We start from the raw sequence: 22,183 nt of genomic DNA on the forward strand, positions 1-22,183 counted from the left end.
GCAATTGATATTCTGTCACTCATAAATTATGAGTTATTGTTAATTTAAAATAGGGTATCAATTCTATTTTATCCTCAGTGAAAAAGATTCAGATAGACTAAGACCATTGATAACTTAAGTTTTCACCCTTTCCCTTATTACAGTTTTTGGCAAAAAATCTATTTTGATTTAAGTATAGCTATCCCTGATATTCGGGTACAATTTTCATGGAATATCTTTTCCATCACTTCACTTTCAATTGATTTGTCCTTAAAGTTGAATCTAGTTGCTTATAGGTGATGATGTTGGGATTGTTTTAATATTCATTCACCACTTTTTTTTTTGGTTGTGGAATTTAACCCATTTGCATTTAAAGTAATGGGTGATAAGTATGAGCTTATTATCTCCATGCTAATTTTATCTAGTTGTTTGTAATTTTTTGGTTTCTTTTCTGGCTTGCTTTTTTTTGTGATTTGACTTTTTACCCCCCAGTGGTATGTTTTGATTCCTATCTATTGTATATGTACTATAAACTTTTGATTTGTAGTCACTATGAGGTCAACATGAAAAAACTGAAAATTTTAACAGACTGTTTAAACTTGATAATAATTTATCTTCATGTACATTGAAAATGTACATTTTACACTCCCAGCCCCACACTGTATGTTTTTAATATCATAATTTGCAATTCCATTCTGTATTCATTGACAAATTATGTAGTTATTTTTAATTATTTTTTAACCCTAACATAGTTACATTAGATAATTATGAATTCCTTATCCACATCCTTATATTTGAAGGCCTCTTCATATTTTTTCTTGTTATGCCAATCTAATAGTGATGACTTCTTTCCGTTTTTGCTTGTCTGAAAAACTATTCGCCTCCTTCAATTGTGAACATTATCATTGCTGGGTAGAATATAATTAGTTTTTTTTTTTTTTTTTTTCCCCAGAACTTGGAATACATCATGTCGTTTCCTTTGGCCTGTAAAGTTGCTGTTGGAAAATATGCTGATAATTTTATGGGGATATCATTGTATATTGCATGTGACAAATTGATTTTCTCTTATTCTTTTAAACACATGCCTTGTCTCTAATCTGTGACAATTGATTATAGCGTTAACTCACTGTGGGTTTTTTAATTTAATCTTATTATTTTTGGGACTTCTGGGGTCTAGACATTTCCTTTCCTGGATTAAGGGCATTGTTAGTCATAATTTCTATGATTAAGCTTTCTGCCTCTTTGCTCCTCTCTCCTTCTGGGACCCATGCAATGTAAATTCTGCTCTGCTTGTTGATATCCCATAAGTCTATGAAATTATCCTCACATATTTCCATTATTTTTTTTTAACCTCTGCACCTCTGATTGAGTGAATTCTGCTAGGTTGTTCTTGTTCAATCCTTCCTTCTGCTTGATCCATTATGCTATTGAACACTTATATTGAAGCTATCAGTTCACATATTGTATTCTTGAGCTTTGTAGTTTCTGTTTGATATATTTTCTGTCTTTGTTGAAGTTCTCACTTAGCTCAGGCATTAATTTCCTAATCTTGGTGAGCATCTTTATGAAAATTATTTTGAACTTTATATCAGGTAAATCATGTATTTCTGTTACATTAAGATCTGGTTTTAGAGCTTTTTTTTTTTTATTTTAACATGTGACTCTGTTCCTTAATTTTCTTTGACACTCTGTGTATTTCTGTACTTTAGATATAACAGCCCCCCATAATTGTAGCCTTCAGAATAAACTCATAGGAAATAAACCTTGTCCATCATTATGACTGATTGTACACTTTACCACTTTTATTTTTAGCAGACTCCAGTATTTCAGAATATGCCCATACCTGTTAATGTCCCAAATAGGAGGAGCATGATCAACATTTTGATGCAGACTGATTTGAAACTGAACACTTGGGCAGCAGTTGGAGAACATAGTTAAACTCTTGGATCTAGGCAGAAACAAAGAAGTGGATATTTTTGCCTATTCCTTTTATTCTGGCCCCAGATGTGTAACTGCACAGGGCTTGACAAATGTTCGTATGTCTGTAAGGACTTCTTTTTTAGCAAGTCTTGTGGTGCACATAAATACAAGACCTATTGGCACCTTAGAGTCAGGCGATCTGGGTATCCATCCTAGTTGCAACTACAAATACTGGGGTGTCAGATGCATGTTTACCCTCTTTACAGGGAGACTATTGCCTTGGTTTTATTATTGGAGCTGGCAGGATGGTCTCATTTCTGAGGAGGATCACAATTAGCCCCTACTTTTTGTATTAAACTTGAAAGGTGACTCTCAGGACGCAGTTTATTATATGCAGGTAAACTACTTTCAGGGAAAAAAAAAAAAAACATGGGAGATGGACATCTTTGCTCCCTCTACATTGATCCAGTTAAGAATTATTTCCTTACTACAGTTCTGTGAGATTCATATGTGAAAGCTGATCAGGGAACCTGTTCCATATAAATGGTCCTTTTAGGGATACACTGGTGATTTGGAGTGGGCAGGAGGGAGAAGGTATAGGAGGTATCCATCAGCTTCTGTGGTCTAGGTGGAGCATCACTAAGTCACTATTTGCATGCTAATTAGAAATCTGGTCATCCAGCAGCATTTTTTAATATGCAAATTTATAAATCTTTCAGGGAATGTTGGGCATCTGAATCTTTATTTGTTCCCTTTATACTGAGCCTGAAGGAGGGATTTAAAGTTAAGATACTGTGTGTTTGCTGCATAAACTAAGGAACCATAAATAGAAGCTCTGGTGGCTAATAGAGCTAGGCAATCTGGGACATGTCCCTTGGAATGAGGCTTTAAAAGCTGAGGTGTAGATGTGTGTAATTTCCTTCCAGGGAGATAGTGGTGATTTGGGGTAGGTCGGAGTGTGAAGGCAGGGGAGGTGTGCCCTGGCTTCCTGGGTCTCTGGAGAGGACCACTGATCTCTAGTGTGCTAAGGTAGAAGTGTAGCCCTTCAGCAGAAATCTTTATTTCTTAAATTGTTTTTTTTTTTTAAGAGTAGATTCCCCCAAAGACATCAGTGAAACCAAGGCTGTGGAGTGTTTTGCCCATGTTTTCTTCTAAATATTTTATGATTTTGGGCCTTCCATCTGAGTTCTCTCTTCTCTACCTCTCTCCATTGCCTCATAAATTTACTCAAACACCAAGTGCTTGTTTTGGGAAAATGAAAAAGAGGATAATAGTTAACACAGTGTTTACCATGTAACAGAATTATTATTACTTGGTAAATATTATAAGAGATAAGCAATTTAGGTATTTCCTATTTTTATCTGTCAGTAGCACCATTTTTTTTAAGATTATTTGTTTATTTATTTGTACAAGCACTGGGTACAGTCAGAAGCGCAGGAGGGTGAGAGAATTCACCAGAGCCAGAGCGGGGAGCAGAGCAGGCAGAAGGACTGAAGTACACTGCTGAGGGGAGCAGCGGGCGGCAGGAGAGGTCTGTGTGCCATGTGGGACCCTCCTCCGGTGGCCGGGGAGCAGCCGGGGATCGAACGGGCGCCACAGAGGCTGCAGGCAGCTTCGTAACCCAGCGCTCAACTGCTGCACCATGGGGGAGGCCCAGTAGCACCATTTTTATAGTGAAATATCATGTATTACTTGCATCATACAGTATTTTTTTAGTTGAGGCCACAAAAATTTCTCACACAATTTAAAATTGCTTTTTGACTATCATATCCTACATCTACTTATTTTAGCATTTTATATACAAAAATATATTTATATAAATGATAATCAAGTGGCCACATGTGTTCTCTTTGCCAAACAGTTCAAATACCAGAACATTATGGAAGCATCATGCTCCCTGCTCACTGCCTCCCTCTCTTCCCAACATGGATAAATACTATTTTGAGCATGTGTTCATCATTTTCCTAAGAATGGTTATAAAACAGACAAGCATTTCCACATGAAATCATCAGGTTTTGTCCTGAAAAAAATGTTGCTGGTCTAGGTTTTCTGCTGTGACTTCATCAAGTAAAATTGTTGATATAATTTATGCATATTGGTACATGTAACTATAGTGTATACATTCCCAAAGATGTATAAAAACATACCTAAAATTACTTATTATTCTTTTAGTGGACGTTTGGTTTGTTTCCAGATATCACACGTAAACAAGGCTGCTGCAAACATTTGTTTTTCATATCTTCTGGTGCACTGATACAAGAATTTCTCAAGTGTCATTGCCTAAGAGTGGAAATAATGATTCCTCTGACATGTGCCTTTTCAGCTTTTACAGCATAATGAAGTCCTTGTAATCATGTACATTTACCTGTACTAATTCTCATTACATCCTGTCCTTATCAACACTTGTTATTGAGTTCTACCTGACATTCATCTGTCCATCATCGAAATATTATATGTATACACATTATCAATATTTATATACATCTAACTAGAGAGAGACTGAGTAATTAACAACGCCTTTGTTAATTTTTTTGGTGTACAAGGGAGAGAGATTCACTCTGAAAATACAAAGAATTGGAAGGGGAGAGGAAGAAGCATTTGAGGGCATAATGCTTATGCACTATGTCCCAGACATACAGAAATATGAAAAATAGTTCAGTGTCAGGAAAAACTGAGCAATAGCCTCTAAAAATCTTCTCTTGGGATTTGGGTGAATACTGAGAATTGGAAGAGTTGGTATTCTTACTGTCTTTGCAGCTGCAGTAAATCATTACTCTCTTAGTGTGACTTTCCATTTTTCTAGCTTTCTAAGTGGTGGGGTCAAAACAAACAAGATACTCAGAAAAAACTGAATGGTTAAATTTTATATGAACCTTTCAGTTCAAATTGGAGAGAAAAACATTTATCTACTTAGATTTTATTTGAATTGCCCATAAGTCTTTCTGAAAATTTGCTTCACAATTTTAGGCAAGTACATATATGAGGTCAACCTGTTTTTGCACGTATATCAATCTTTTTTGCAATCCGGTGTGCCCCGCCTGCCCATCTCCACCCTCTGAGAATCAATGTTTTGGTTATTCTTCTTCCTGATATTCTGTCAATCAGAATTTACCTTTGTCGGATCCAAGTGTTATTGATTACTCTTGACGTGGGCTATTGGATGTTTCTGGCTTGAAAGATAAACTATCTTTTTTATCTGCATTTTTATCTTATAACTGGAGAAAATGTCTTCAATGAAAGAACTTGGAGTTCATGGCACTGGCAGGTGTTAGCATCACTTCACTCTGTTTCCATAGATGAAAATCAGGTGTAGAATCTTCACCTTACATTTGGGGCTAGTCCTCTAGGTGTGGTTTTATTTTTAAGCAAAATTTAAAGAAGTATTACTTAGGGGTATATTTAGATAAAATGCGCATCGTGGTGAGATTGATTAAGATTTTATTTATAACATGTTACCTGAGTCTGGATAACATTGCCAGAAAGTAGGAACTGGTAGAATGTGGGGCTTTTACTTTCTTAAACCAAGTTCAGGTGAAATTCCTACCTATCTATATTTTAGTTTCTTTTAGATTATTTTTACAGAAGTTCAATAGATATCATGCTTTATCCTTTTTGAAGAAAAATTACCTAAAATTTTATAAATGTGGTTTGGATGAAACTATCACACAATATGAGGCTTCTTGGTCTTTGTTTAGCAATGAATAGAAACTACCAATATCCAAGGTCTCTTTGAAATACCAATTCTTTTTTTTTTTTTTTTTGCTTTTATTGAAAAGGATCCCTATGTGAAAAAGAATAGAAAAAGTGTGTAGATTAAAAGATTCTATGTAAACTGATTAGAGTAGAGGTTGGGAATTTTCAAGTAGAAAACTAGATTGTAAATGTTTCCCTTTCAGAAATAGCTGAATGGGTACTAAACCAATTTTTATCTAAACTGAATTTTAATCCACATACAAAATTCTCTGAATCACTGCACAGATTTTATATTTCATTCTGCTAACATTTATGGAACTCTGGGTTTTGCTTTATTGATCTTGCTATTCATGCCTTAAAGCTCAAACATTGTTCAGACCAAACCTATCACTGATGATGTTCAAATGAGTTGGATTGTGTTTTATAATACTAAAGTCTATTGCATCCAGCAGCTGCTCCCTCCCGCCAGTGTGATACATAAATACATGTATAGGCAGACACTGTATCTTTATTAAGGTGTTCTCCTTTTTATAAAGCATTTAGTTGCAGTCTTTATCCTCCACATCCTTTGAACACCTGCACTGTGTGAGCTGTACTTGGAGAATAAACTACCTAAAATTATTGTTAGTGATAACTTCAGTTTTTGACAGACTATTAGGCCAAAGTTGACATATATAGAATCAACTGCTTCTTCATAGACTAATAGCCACGGCCAGTTGAGTGACTGCCTGTGGGACCTCTGCCCTTAGAAAGCTAACATAGGGATGGATCCTGGCAGGGGTGGTGCAGGAATATTTGAAATGTCATTGTTGTTCTCTCTTTGGTGGTGCCACAGGGGTTAGAAACATCACTTATTGAAATTTTTTACTGCAACACAAAAGACCCAAAAAGACCTGTTCCAGAATCTTTAGGTCTCCTTTATTCACTTTGCTGCAGGTGGGAGATCAGGCCTGAGAATGTAATTAGTTGTATACGAAATTTTATTTTACTGTCTTCTGCAGCACACGCCCAGGCATTGGTGCTCCCTTCTAGTGGTGACTGTATTCACTGGTAATAACCACTCAGCAACACATCCAAAATAATTTAGTTGCAAGAAACAAGTTATTTAAACCCTTGGATCTCTTAATATTCCCCAATCTTCCTTAAATATAATGACTTTGTAGTGAGTAATTTTAGAATCAGACTTAGTAAGTTATATCAGCGACAAGCAATCAAGTCCAGCTGATTGATAATTTGGCCTGGAAATACTGTGATTTTCTTTTTTTAGATGACCAGTAGGACATCTGAAGTTATCTTTTCATTCTCTGAGAAAAACATTATCATAAAGTATTGCCCCAGGACTCTTGTATTACATCATTGAGATACAGTTGTATTATCCCACGTGATTGCTAAAATCCCAGATTCCTATGCTATATTCTAGACTTTCTGAGTCAGAATCTCAAGGATAGGGTGAAGAAACTTCTTTTTTAATGTAATTTAATCTGGATTCATCTCTCGTTTTACTGATTGACATTGGCAAAACAATTATCTGGAAATAATAAAAATTTTATTCTAAATATATGATGATGCTGCCTAGTAAATCATCTTTCGGATTTTCAAGTACTCTCTATTCTTCTGCTCCTGTTCGTGCAACATCAACCAGGACACTTCTGGTATGTTTGAAACAGGTTGAAAATTGAATCTGGTATTGCAAGTCCACACTTTATCACATGCCAGCTCAATAAATGAGCATGCCACATATATGAACTTCTCAAATCTCAGCTGCCTCATCAGAAAATGTAGTGCTTATATTTTTTGAGGAATCTCCATTGTGCTTTCTATCAGTTTATACCTAACAATAGAATTTCAATATCCCCTTCTTTCCAGATCCTCTGCAACATTTGTTGTTCTTATAATAGACAATCTTATTGATTTGCATTTCCTTAAAATGAGATGATGGATATCTTTTCATGTGCCTGTTGGCCAATTGCATGTCTATTCAGATACTCTGCTCATATTTTAATCATATATATATATGTGTGTATATATATATATATGATATTAACCCTGTGTTAGATGTATGATATTTAAATATCTTCTCTCAGAAGGATGCTTTTAAGCTTTGATGGTAGCTTCTCATTATGCAGAAACTTTTTAACTTGAACCAATCCCATTTGTTCATTTTTGCTTTTGTTTCCCTGCTGTTGGAGTTGAATTCCAAAATATATCTCTAAGATTGATGCCAAAAAGTATATCTTCTATGTATTTTATGGTTTGGAGTCTTTAATCCATTTTTAATTAAATGTTGTATATGGTGTTAGACAATGGTCTAGTTTTATTAGTTTGCATATGATTGTCAGTTTTCCCAACACTATTTGTTGAAGAGACTTTTCTTGCTCTAATGTATGCTCTAGGCTCGTTTTCATAAATTGCTTGTACAGTTCTGGGCTCGCAATTCTGTTTCATTGATATGTGTCTGGTTTTATTCCAAATACGTGCTATTTTAGTTACTATTATTTTGTAGTATAGTTTGAATTTGGGAGTGTAATACTTCGATCTGTTACTTTTTTACCAGGGTTTTATATTTGAGATCTTCTATAGTTTCACATTATTTCTAATGGCTCTTTATTGAAATCATTGGAATTTTCTACATTTATCATTTGCAAATAGTGATAGTTTGGCTTCTTCCTTTCCATTCTAGTTGCTCTGGTTATGCCTTTCAATACTAGTATTGCTCCTGATCTTAGAGAAGAGAAACTTGTAAGCTTTTCATTGAGTGTAATGTTGGCTGTGAGCTTGCCATATACAACCTTCCTTATGTTGAGGTATATTCCTTTCATACATGCGTTTCACTGAAGATTTTTATCTTGAATCTTGTCAACTGTCTTTTCTATAGCACCTGTTGATGTGTCATAGTTAGTGATTTGTGTATTTTGAAACAGTACATTTATAGTAATTGGTTTACAGTATTGCTGATACACAGGCTTTGAGATATTTAATAGTCAGGAAAATATATAGTCCAACTAAGTTTACTTAAAATATTTAGTTTTCCCTAAAGTGGAAAAACCTAACAAGCAACATTAAAATGGTACTTCGGAAAACTTTAATAAAGTATAGTCACTTTCATAATGAAGGAAGCTTGCACATTTAATAAAGTATAGTCACATTCATAATGAAGGAAGTATTATCAAGGAGCTCTGAATGTCTCTATAGTGTCAACTATTGTTGTATAAGGTATAAAATGCAATGATTTTGCTAATTACTTATAATATGGTTAACAGATGGTGACATTTAAATTTGTGGTAGAAACAAGTGTGCAGGCTTGCATGGTTACCTGGCACTCTATATGAAACTTTTAAGGATATACATATGTCAGGGTGCTATGATTTTAAGAAAAGTAAGATGTATCATAATTATCCACTAATATAGATAACACTAATGAATTCTTTCTTAACTGGGAACCAGAAACTGTGTGTTAGGAATTGCTACTGCTCCTTGGATTATTTACTATTAATCTGTTTTTGTGCTGGCATTCTTGTTGCTCATGTAAAATGAATCTCACTTTAAAGTGGGCTTTGAGGGCTTCTCCTGGTGGCACAGTAGTTGAGTGCTGGGCTGTGAAGCTGCCCGCAGCCTCTGTAGCACCGGTTCGATCCCCGGCCACCTGCGAGAGTCCCACATGGCACGCAGACCTCTCCTGCCTCCCGCTGCTCCCCTCAGCAGTGTACTTCAGTCCTTCTGCCTGTTCTGCTCCCCGCTCTGGCTCAGGTGATTCTCTTACCCTCCCACGCTTCTGACTGTACCCAATGCTTGTAAAAATAAATAAATCTTTAAAAATAAAGTGGGTTTTGACAATGTCCAATGGATATTATGTAGTTAAAATTGTTATAATAACTCTCTATATCTAAAGAAAGAAATCGAGGGGGTGATTATTCTAGTAGACATCTGTCTTCTTAAATATCTAAAAATATGCATGGTTTCTGGTTTCATTTCATTGATGTAACTAATTTCAACATACTATAAAGATCTTTGAAAATTTATAACATTTGCTTTAGTGTCGTTATTATTCATTTTATATTTATTTGACTAAAGAGCAGTATGCAACCAATGGAAGAAGTAGGACAATTGTCTCCTACTTTTGATAGAAAGGTAACATACCTGTTACCCTCCTATTCCTGAAAGAGAACATACCTTTCTCTGTATGTTTAAGAAAGCTCATCTTGGCTGTTGCATAGGTGATCCACAAGGGAATCTGGTTTATTACAAGGTTGTACCTCTCACCTAATTCCCACACATTTGCTTTATGATATGCTTTCTAAAATAGGAAAACAAAGGGTAAATATCTCATGCAAGCATTAGCCTCATCTTGTGAGTTTTTGTGTATTGAACTGGTGAACATTATGGGGCATGTGCCAAGTAATGAAAAGTTTGTAATTCAATTGACTCTAAGTCATGTTGGTCTTCTACTAGTGCAGAAGGGAAGAGGAGTAACAGTGACAGACCTTTTACTCTTTGCCTGAGAAAAAATGTGCATTGTACCTTATATAGTAAGATTTTTTTTGTTTGTTTTCTTAAGTCCTATGAGTTTGCTTTCTTTTCTTCTGGGCCCCTTATTGATATATAGGAACTATTAATATATCTTTTACAGCTTTGGCTATGGCTAATTAAACCACACAAATGGTGTTACACCCAGGGATGAGCAACAGAGTCAAACCATTACCATCCATAGGCATAAGGGAGGAGACTGTACAACAGGAGCCTTTAGAAAATGTTGAACCATGAAAGAGCAGAGGAAATAAACATCACAGTCTCCTCTTGTCTGCCAGTTCCTCCCACTGTCCAGAATCCAGACCCAGCAGCAGAGTTCTAATACGAAAAGGGAACTAGGCAACAAAAGCCATACTTTGTTGTTTTTTTTTTTTATTTTTGCATAAGAATTAATTTGAAATACATGAAACAAAAATAAAATGGGCAAAATCATATTTTTCTTTCCCCCAGGTAACTTGGTCAGCTGCTGATTTTTATAGACTCAGAAAGAATCAAGCAGAGACATGCTAGGAAAACCTGGCACATCTGGAGTGAGTACATCCATTCCAAATGCATCAATGACAAGCCTTTCAAAGTGATGACTTTTGGTAAGTGGAACCTTAACTTTATATTGTAGCTTTAATCAAGGGACTCTGAACTAAGCCAGTTCTATGTTATTTCTGATTGAAATCCAGATGGGAGTGGTGCTTTCCTTTAAAGGCTGGTCAGGCTTTATTGGTGCTATGGAAAGTGGAGATCATCAAATGATATCTTACTTTATCTGCTTCTGACAAGTATGATCCTCTATTTCAGAGCATGTTATGATTTCTGTTCCTAGAAACAAAGGAAGAAAAATTATTAAGCCATTAAAAACCCTTTTGAATATTCATAACAATATGCCCATGCATGGTTATTTAGAACAGGAAGTCACTACCAGATAAATAAGTTGAAAATAAATATTGTTTCTTCCTTTATCCTTAGTCAGTCACTTTTGAGGCAACTACTTGTAGTTAATCTTAATTATTGCTGAATTCTTGCTTTGGAGTCTCTACTAGCAGTAGTGTGCTGACTGCGGGGAGCTGTCCACATTAAAATTAGTATTTGAACAAATAAAATGGTTTACTTGTTATATTAATAATGGATTAATAGTGATGGAAAATCAGTTGGCTAAGTAAGTACCTGAGATTTTCTTAAACAGAAATGTCCTTGAGAAGCCAATTTTAAAAAGATAGATTGACAGACTTTCTAAATGTGATAAACGTATGCCTAAGAGGTTATGATATAGGGGGTTTATAATGTGAGGATGTGTCTAGGTATGTATGTGTGAATATGTGTATGTGTATGTATGTATGTATGTATGTATTTGTGGGGGAGAACGTAACAGTGCCAGCTACAACATATTTAATTGGGAGTACACATGTCTTCTCAAAAATCTCTGCATCAGATTTATTCTTAAGCTTAACTTGACTGTAATTGGATTACTTGGGCATGAACTGAGTCTAAAAATGCTCAGAAAAGTATGACAATAATAGGTTATGTGATAAGACACTGTCTTAGTTACCATAATTCTCATCCTAAATTTCAACGTCTAGCTCAAGCTAACACCATAGCCCTGGTCCCAGATATTTTCCAAGTTCTAGTTCAAATTCAAGCTCAAGATCATCACCATGACACCAGTCCTATATCCCCCCCCCTCCCCAGTTCTAGTTCACATTCTAGTTCAAGTTCATTACCATGATGCCAATTCCAATGACCCTCCCCCCCCTTCTAGCTCAAGTTCAAGTTCATTACCAGCTCAGGTTCAAGTTCACGTTCAAGTTCACATTCAGCACGAGGCTGCTGGTCCCAGATTTTTTTTTTTAAGATCCCAAGTTCTAGTTCAAGGTCAAGTTCAAGTTCATTACCAGCTCAGGTTCAAGTTCACGTTCAAGTTCACGTTCATCACCAGGCTGCTGGTCCCAGACATTTATTTTTTTTGGTTCAAGTTCTAGTTCAAGTTCTAGTTCAAGGTCTAGTTCAAGGTCAAGTTCAAGTTCAAGTTCATTACCAGCTCAGGTTCACGTTCAAGTTCACGTTCATCACCAGGCTGCTGGTCCCAGAAATTTATTTTTTTGGTTCAAGTTCTAGTTTCAAGTTCTAGTTCAAGGTCAAGTTCAAGTTCATTACCAGCTCAAGTTCACGTTCATCACCAGGCTACTGGTCCCAGAAATTTTTTTTTGTTTGTTTCAAGTTCTAGTTCAAGTTCTAGTTCAAGGTCAAGTTCACGTTCATTACCAGCTCAGGTTCAAGTTCACGTTCATCACCAGGCTGTTGGTGCCAGATTTTTTTTTTTTTTTTTTTTCCTCCCCCAAGTTCTAGTTCAAGCTCAAGTTTAAGTTCATTACCAGCTCAGGTTCACGTTCTAGTTCAAGTCCAAATTCATTACCATGCGTGTGGTCCCAGATTCCCTCACACACACACACACCCCCCCCCCAAGTTCTACTTCAAGTCCAAGCTCAAGTTCATTACCAGTTCAGTTCAGGTTCAAGTTCTAGTTCATCACCATGATGGTACCGTGTGTTGCTCTTCCCTGCCCCCCCCCCCAAGTTCTAGTGTAAGTTCTAGTTCAGGTTCAAGTTTAAGTTCATCACCATGCTGCTGGTCCCAGTGTTTGTTTTTTTCTCCCAAGTGCTACTTCAAGCTCAAGTTCAAGTTCATTACTATGATGCTGATTGCCGATTTTTTCCCAAGTTCTAGTTCATCACCATACTGCTGGTCCCAGCTTTTCCAAGTTCTGATTCAAGCTCAAGCTCAAAGTCAACCTCATTACCATAATTCTGGCCCCAAATTGTGAGTTCTACCTCAAGTTCAAGCTCTAGTTCAAGTTTCTAGTTCTATATAGTGGGGGTAGGGTTTGGTGGGGTGGGACTTGGAGAGGGGGGAGGTGGCACTTATGAATGGGAGGAACCCAAGTTGGGAGATGGAGGTACTAAGGAAGCTAATTGTAGCTAAGGAGGATGAAATTGGGGCGGTTGTAATATTGAGGGCATTAGGATGGGGGATGGAAGCTAGGGAGGTCAAGCAAAGGAGCATGGGGGGGGTCAGTGGATATTATGGTGAGGGAGCATGTAGAAGCGGAAATAGGGCATAGGGGAGGGACCAAGGATGGGAAAGGTGGGAGGAGGAACCAAGGTTATGGGGGGGATTGGAAATGGGCTGGGGATAGGATGGGAGATGGCTGGTGGGTGCTTTGGCGTAGTTGGAGCATGGCGGATAGATGGAGATGCTGAGGATGGCAGTAGGAAGGGATGAATTTGGGTAGATGGGAGTTAGTGTGTATTGCAGGGAGGAGTGAGAGTCAGTTGGATAGATAAAGGGAAATTAGAAGGCGGGAGAATGTCAGGGAGGGCAGGATGGAGGAGGAAGATGTGAGGAAAGGGGTAGGGAACTGGAAGATGGGGAAGGGATGATGGATAAGGAGGTAGGTGGGAATGGGAGAGTGAGTCAGGGTGTGTGGGAGGGAAGAAGGAAGGAAGAATGAGGAAAGAGCAGAGAAACCATAATCTAATGATGTAAAGTTTTCATTTTAAAAGTGTTATAATCAGATTTTTAATGTCAAACCCAGAGTGACCATACGGGAAAACCTGTACTATTTACACAAACAGGATACTACAAAATATATCAAAACACTAAAGTTACAGAATTTGAAGTAAGGAATACTTAATCTACAAAATGGTCTGGAATTACTGAACAAAATGGCTAAAGACTAATCTTTCATGTCAATGAAAGTAAAATTACTGCATCAAAAATATCCTGCTCTTCATTGTAAAGTCGAACATCTCCTTTCTATGATAAACTTCAGTGTCCCATGCTTCTGTGAAACATAACACCCTTAATTGCATTTACTCTACCTGTTCTATTTTCAGGTAATACTACTGTTATCAATGGCTAAAGAAAAGAGCATGCCCACATTAATTCTGTAAGCCAGTGGCAGAGAGACATTCCAACTGCCCAGAATTCTGTGAAGTATAAATGAATGTAAGCAGTAATGAAAACAATCTTCAAGAAATCACATTTGTGTTGAAATAGGAAAGATATATAAATAAAAATAAGACTTTAAGGGGCCTCCCCAGTGGTGCAGCCGTTGAGCGCTGGGTTGCGAAGCTGCCCGCAGCCACTGCAGCACCAGTTCGATCCACGTTCACCGGGCGAGGGGGCCACATGGCGCGCAGACCTCTCCTGTCACCAGCTGCTCCCCTCAGCAGTGTATTTCATCAGTCTGGCTGCTCTGTCTCTGGTGAATTATCTCACCTTCCTGCACCTCTGACTGTACCCAGTGCTTGTAAAAAATAAATAAATCTTTAAAAAAAAAAAGACTTTAAATTTGTACAAATAATTTATATGCTTTTTGTCTTGTCTCCTTTAACTACCAGAGCTGCATTTCACATGCTAAATTGATTAGTGCTTATTACATGACAGTGTATCCATATTGCCCCAGTATCTTTCATCATTCAAAAGACTGTCTTTTTGAGGCACACTATTAGGGGTGTCCCCGAATGAGATTAGTTTGCCAGACCCTGCAAATAAGTGACACTGCTTAATAGGACAATGGCACCTGTTTCTAATTAACCTTGGCATGTTCTTTGTAGTTGGTGGGGTTGGGGGTAACCCATGCCATATTCCAGCAAACACTGTCATCTTAGCTGACACAACTGAGGTTGGATACAACAACAGAAGTGTCACTTTAAGCTGTCAGCTCAAGATTTTTTTTTTCCAGGAAGCTAGAGAGTTTGCGTTTCATTGTCTAAGACACACAACTGAGCATGTTCTTGTCAGTGAAATGAAATGTTGTCACAAAGTAGTAGGTTCCTGCAGCTCCCTAAATGCCATAGCCCTGATCTTTCACTGATCTCACGGTGGTGTTGCTTTCTCTCATATAAGGCAATAGGTAGATATAATCACTCACGTTCTTTAACGTCATACTTGGCATCAATTGCTGGGAAATGACCCATGATAGTGCCCTCCAAGGCAGAACTCTGAGCCATCCAAGTATCTAAATCCAAAAATGAAAAGGAAATAATTTTTCATCTCAGAGTCACATGCACACTTATATCAATCTATGGTGGTTGGGCTGCCTGGGGTATGCTTTGGGGAAGTGTTTTAAGTTTGTGCCAGGCTCAGCAAAAAATCAAAATCTTTTACTCTCTCCTAGCTTTCCTTCAACCCTCTATTATCTTAAAATTAAACCATCCTGTTCCTAACCTTCCTCCCTTCAATATCTCATTCCAATCATCTTGATTCCACCTTCATTTATTCCATATTCAACATAGACCTGGACTAATCAATTATTTCAACTACTTTCTTACTTTCCACTCCCTTTTCACTTTATCCTCCTGTTACTCCTGCCCACCCAATGTTCCAGTATCGATATATACTGTTATTTGTATGCCTTAACTGTAATAACCTATGCATTGCTTAAAAATGAAGTTAAATCTGTATGACAAGAAACATGCATAAAGTTGCTACAATGTGTAAGACACCATCCTGCATTTGTAAAGATATAAATAAAATTGATACCTTTTCATTGCATGCCTACTTCATGTTCAAATGAGTTCTCTTTCAGTGTTTAGCAACAGTGGTACTTATGAGTCAAATAGGGCATTCAATTCATATTCTAACCTAATCAAGATCTTCCAAAAGTTGGCATATTCCTATGTACACTTTCAAAGAGACTAGATTTGAGTAGAATAACTTGAATTGGAAATTTTCCTAAATCATTTGGGTCCATATTCCTAAACTATTCTGATTCAAGTTAATCATGATAAAGGATTAACTTAAGTATGTTTTTCTACATAGTTCATTGATTTAGGTAGTTGTTAGATCTTTGTGTTTGGAGCTGTGAGTGTTTGAGAGAGAAGGTAAAAGAGAAGGAGAGAGATATATGTGTTGATCCAAGAGATTGTTATTTAATTATATGCTGTTGGTTTTGTCTGCTTTTTCAGTTAGAGGAAACATAATTATGCAATAGTTTCCCATTTATTATTGGCTAATTTAACATTATTTAAGTTACAATTTTATTTGATATTATACAAATATCCCAGAACTGAAATAACTCCAAGTTTTTTTTTTTATATATATCACTGTATTAATAGTATTGGATGAATCTTCTAATTTTATCACTGTTCATTTTATCTATTCATAGATTTTTTTTTTTTTACCTTAGAGGTGAATTAATATTTCCACTGGCTGTTTCACAGTTGCATTTAAAGAGACATCCACATGCAGAAACATTTTAACCTGGGAAATAGAAATTAAGAATTTGTTAAGTTTTTGAAAGGATGAAATAGCATTCAAAAGGAGAATAATCTTAACAATGGTTAGTTAACTAGGAGCAGTTAAGTCAATGCTGTTAAATCTAGATTTTAAGTTTTATAGATGATGAAAATAAAATAATGAAGTGGAGTGGTATTAAATTGATTGGGTCAGCCATAAATTGATTCTAGATTGCTGAGACACCTTGCAAATGAAACTTCAGAACACAATGAAAAACAAAACAAAAAAAAAAAAAACTGACCAGAATCTTCTATAGAAACAATTCTGTCTATCCTTCCCAGTGATATTTTAGTTATAATATTCTTCTTGGATCAGTTGAATTGAATCACCAGTTTATTGTCAAAAAGCTCAAGATTTCGAATTTAGGTGATTGGAAGATGACTGGTAGAATTTTCCTAAATTTCAGCAGGTTTTAGTCATTATGTTCTTAAAATATCCAATAAACATGGTAACATTTTTCTATTTCATCATTTCATTAAAGGGTTAAATATGGGAGTAAGTAAATATAAAATGTTTAGAGTTTTTATAAATAATCGGTAGGAGAACAAAGAAACAGTGCTGCCTGCCAAAAATGGCTTAGATGGTTATTAACAACTGCTCAAATTTGTAGTTTCCACCATTTATTATATTTTACGTGTATGTAATTTTATAGCACCTTCTATCTACACATATCAAACGTTTCCACAACCACCATTTTCTCAACCTCTTAGTGTTTTTTTTTTTTTTTTTTTTTTTTAAGTTGCACAAATGGAGAAACTGGGGGAGGTTAATTGGCTTTTCACTGCATTAAAAGGTGAGTCAGTGACAGAGCCAGAAATAGACACCAAGGATTCATTTCTCCATCCTGCTGCACATCATGACAAAGAGCTTTCTGCTTATAAATACATTTAATGACATGGTTCCTGGAACTGCTAATTAGGGTAGTTTTAACAACCCACCTGGTTTCAGAGCTTGATAGAAGCTTCCAAAGTTGGGCATGTTTTGGTGAAAAGTTGGGGGGAGGTTGTATCAATCTTGTGAGATTTAGGAACTTTATGATGGACTTAGAGCAACTTAGAAAGATTAAAATGATAAAAATATGTGCATAGTTACCTCCACATACAATAGTAGTCACATACAAAAGACATACACATAAAAAATGGAGAACACAATCTATAAAAGCAAACAGAATCAGAATTGACCTTGTCTGTTTCAGTGCCATATGTGACATATATTTAAGTTTCTATCAGTGATGAGCTTCTATGATCAATGAACTGATAGACATGAGAGCAAAGTGGCTGCTGAAACAAGTAAGAAGTTAATGTGACCATAACTTTTATTAAATGTGAGGAAATCAATGTTTTCTCAATTGTACTAGGTAGAGCATATTTACAGAACTGGTTTAATTTTAGCTGTCATTTTTTAAGAGAAAAGCAATTGTTTATGCTATTAAGCTAGTACAGTAGAAGAGACCTTTGAAATTTTTTGATGAAACATGGGGAATATTTAACTTGGAGAAGATTCATGAGAGTATTAATATTTTATGGGGAATAACACAGAAAGGACATTGTACTCACCCCATATGGCACCAAAAAAACCTAGCAGATGCTATTAGGGTGCAAGTTTAAAAAGCAAAAATGAGGAAGAGACTTCTAGTAAAGAGGTGCAAAACAGGAATGGCTCAGCCATTTCTGGGGGTCAAAAGGTCCACCCTCTATTGTTGAGGGGACTCAAGCATCAGATGCATTGTTGATTTAGTTGGAATTTAAGGTTCTTATGAGGACAGAGAACCCATTATTCTTATTGACAAGATGTGTAGTGAAGCAATAATTTCTATGGGGAATTCAGAGCACAGAAAAGAAGAAACCATTGTGGAGAAATTGGAAGGACTCAAATGAAAATGGAGGCTAGCATTTTCAGAGATAAAGAGGAACATTAGGGTCATTCTAAGGATCTGTAAGAGAAATGGGGGAAAATAGCCTGTGTTTACAAGAAATTGTCAAAAGAACAGCTTTGATAGAGTTGGGTGAATGTAAATATTCAGATTGGTAAGAAAGAAATGAGACTTATATGCAAAGAATATTACATGATCTTAGTTTGATAAATGTGTAGTAAGGAGAAAGGAAAAATGCAGAGATGTTGAACCTAGAAAGATTCTGATTCATTTTTTGGTTCAATAATATTCATTTCTAACAGACAAATTAATAGAACCAAATGGTGGTTACCACTGTCTTAGGGGAGGGAAAATAAAGGAACTGCAGTTTAACCATATAGTTCCAGGTTTGTAAGATGAGAAAGTTCTGCTTCATGATAGTGTGAATATACTTAATACTACTGAACACTTAAAGTGGTTAACATGGTAAATTTGATATTATGTGATTTTCAGTGTAATAAAAGCATACCAAAAACATCTACAAACCTGTAGTTAGGCACTTTGGAAACTCAGCTTAATGCAGCAACTTTGCATACTTGTTGGGGTTATTAAATGAGATCATGACAACATAGAGCAATGGCATATGAAGGAAAATGTCAAAAATGTTTTTGTTGATTTCCATTTTTCCATAATCCTAACCTGTCATGAATTTTATCCATAAAAATACAGGGAACAGTTACCTGAAATTACCTTTCATCTACATGATGTTGGTAAATTTTGATGACAGTTGCTAAGACAAAAATTGAATATATTCAGAAGCTCCCTTGGAAATCCTTTTAACTGTATAGACTGAAGAATAATAGTTTTTCTCAGTAACTGTACAGTTATTTTCTTCCCTAGTATTTAACACTGTTATTACTTTGTTTGAATATTTCTTAAAATAATTTACGATTGTCAGATGCAGAATGACATTTAGTCAAACAATGAGAAAATGGAACCATTAATGAGATAATGGTGTGTTTACATCTTCAATAACATGCTTCCTCCAAGCCCTAACTCTCAGAATCATGTGGAATATTCGCTTGAAACCCAGATTGCTGGTCAAGATACCTCATATAATAGTTAATAATCACTAAATAATCACTACTCAAACATAATCACTGAGTACAGTATTCCTAAAATATTAAAAAATCTCATTCTTTCTGCATAAATAAAATTATACTTATGATCTGAAATAAATGACTTTGCAGAATGTACTTGTACCTAACTCATAAGCAAATTAATTGCAAAAAAAATATATTTAGGGAAAGAAAATTTAAAGGGATAAAACAAAAACAACACATCCTTGAAGTTTCTTGGCCACTTGTGAGGAAACCCACAAATTCCAGATCCCAATTCCAGTCAAAGCAAACTGTAAAAGCCAGCCTCCAGTTGATTTAACTCATCATCAAGTTTCAAGCAGAGTCAGCCTGGGAAGACTGAGTAAAAGAGCCAACACTATGATGAAAGTTGGAACTGAAGGTTGGACTACTGAAAGTAAAATTTTTTGAGTTAATATTCTATGCTGAGGGTGCTCTCCGGAATTTTAGATCCCTAATATCAAAATGCAGATGGATTTAAAAGACACTCACTTCCCTTAATGACTGTAAGATTTAGGGAAATAAAAATCAAGGCATGGGCTGACATCCCCTGCAGTGAGTTTGGGGATAATAGAAAAAGTTGTAGCTCATCTCTTTACGTAAGCGATCAAAATTGAAACCACATGAGACAAGCCTAATTTATCTGTCCAATATACATTTTTATCCTGAACACCATATCCATTTTTCTAACTACTTTATTCAATTTGCTTCTGTAAAATTCAGTTTAAGCTCTTGTTTTAAATTGCTTTTAGTATGCATTGCCCCAAATTGTTTACTCAGTTCCATTTGATTCAAAGCTCTGCTTTTTCTTTCAGTGCTCTTCATTCCTCTATCCATTATGCCTCCTCTCCCTAAAAGAATCCTCTTGTGGGAGGGTTATTATCATGTCTCTCATAATGGTGTATTAAGGTTGTGTCAAAAGGGTACTTACTTGGTAGGATTAACTATTCTTTTGTAGGATTTGCTGAAATCAAAGTAATTATTTCCAGTTAACAATGGTATCCTGGTGAAGCTACTCTAAGTGGCAAGCGGCAACAGAGTACTTAAGCTCACTGGTGAGGTGAACCCAGCCTCAGCAAGTAATGGAAAAAGTGCCACATCTTACCTTCAACTCAGTTACATTACAAAAAGTATAAGGGAATTGAAGAGGATTAGCTTCTAGATGTGTAGTAAGATCGTCTTTCCTACATTTCATGTTTGTATACTGAAAACAGAATTAAGGAAGTATTCAATTGATCAGGGATGGCAGATTTTAAGGATAAAAAGACAGCAAGGAGGTAACAAGATGCCTCTTTCAGGCTTTTGGGAGAAGATATGGATCCCAATTTTATGTGTCCTCCAATTGTTGTTCACAGCATTAAGGCCATCCCTACTTTAAGCAAAACAGAGGGGCACATTTCCATGTTTTACCATTATAATTGCTTTCTGAATTACAGTGTGAGACCTTATTCCCTGTGAAGAGGAACAGAGGAATAGAAATCTAATTGTATTATTTCCTTACTCCCCACATGTAAAACGGTTGTGCCAACACAAATTTAAGAGAATCTAGTGATAGGATACATGTTTAATATTATATGCAAAACCAGCAAACAAACACACACCCTCTATCTAAAGTCCTTATTCTACTGAGTTGGATGAGAGGGAATAGCTAATGCTTTAGGAGTTATGAAGTACATAAAGATTATACTGATAATAAGACCCAGCAAAGTGATATTTCCTACATATTTAACATAGGAAGTTTCATTTGGTTGTCAATAATTCAGTTTTAACAGTTTATATTTCCATATAAAAGGCATTTGACAGAATCAAAGAAACTCAAGTCATGTTAAAGTCCACATCATTTTTGGCCCTTTTAAGTGATTTCCAAGAGTTGCCTCATTATAATATGAATATGTGTACTTGTCAATCTTGTGGCAAAAGAAAAAGAAAAAAATTGGTATTTGGGTGCTACCAACTCTACCTGGCATACTAATTGCTTTGAAAACTGAAAAAAAAAAAAAATCACTACATCAGTAACTGCTGAATAATTAGCCCAATGGAGACAGGAGTTGCATGGATAGAGAACTAGCTGAGGGTCACAGGGAGGGTAGACCACAGTCTAATTGGCAGGTCTGTTCTGCTGAGACATAGGGGTGAGGCTGTAATTGCAACAGAAAGGATTATTTTGGAGACTTAAGATCTAAAAGAATTTGCCTATCAATATTGTTTTTATTTTTCATTTTTTTAAGATTTATTTATTTATGCACACAAGAGCTGGTGTGCAGGCCAGAGGTGGGGGTGTGTGTGAGAGAGGATTCACCAGAGACAGAGTGGAGTGTGGAACAAGGCATAAGTATTCTTAGCCATAGCTTTGTCATTTTGTGTGTAACTGCCATTTTAGAATTTTAGGTTTTGCTGTTCCAGGAATGACGACCGTATTCCAGAGATAGTTTTGACCCTCACGCCACCACCATTGCCCTCCGGTCACCAATGAGGGTGAACTTGCCATAACTGGAGCTGCATCTAGGCTGGACAAATCAGTTTAGAATTAATTTTTAAACTTGCTTGTAACCCTATAAAAAACCCTGCTTCCTTTGTTCGGGGCTCTCTGAATATCTGCCTCGTCGTAGGTGCTGTGAGCCCAGACTCAGGTCTGTAATAAACTCCTCTTTGTGTTTGCATTGGCTGTCTTTGAGTTCTTGGAGGCTATGCTCGCCGAGTCCGCCAATCTTGGGCACAACAGAGAACAGAACATTGCCTGTCAATTTTGAACTTGTGGTCTGTTACTTTCTTTCCTGTTACT

At 36.2% G+C, this 22,183-nt stretch overlaps 1 long non-coding RNA gene across 1 annotated transcript in view; it reads left to right on the plus strand.

The window, feature by feature from the left end:
• Positions 1–14,297, plus strand: part of LOC119233837 (uncharacterized) — an 86,333-nt gene extending 72,036 nt beyond the window's left edge. The window contains exons 3-5 of the long non-coding RNA XR_005122486.2: positions 10,570–10,706; positions 12,829–12,927; positions 14,004–14,297. This is a non-coding gene — a long non-coding RNA (uncharacterized LOC119233837). The remainder of the gene's footprint in view (positions 1–10,569; positions 10,707–12,828; positions 12,928–14,003) is intronic.
• Positions 14,298–22,183: the final 7,886 nt, after the last annotated feature.

The sequence above is a fragment of the Talpa occidentalis genome, unplaced genomic scaffold, assembly GCF_014898055.3.
Source record: "Talpa occidentalis isolate TD23 unplaced genomic scaffold, MPIMG_talOcc4v2.1 talOcc4.8, whole genome shotgun sequence".
NCBI lineage: Eukaryota > Metazoa > Chordata > Mammalia > Eulipotyphla > Talpidae > Talpa > Talpa occidentalis.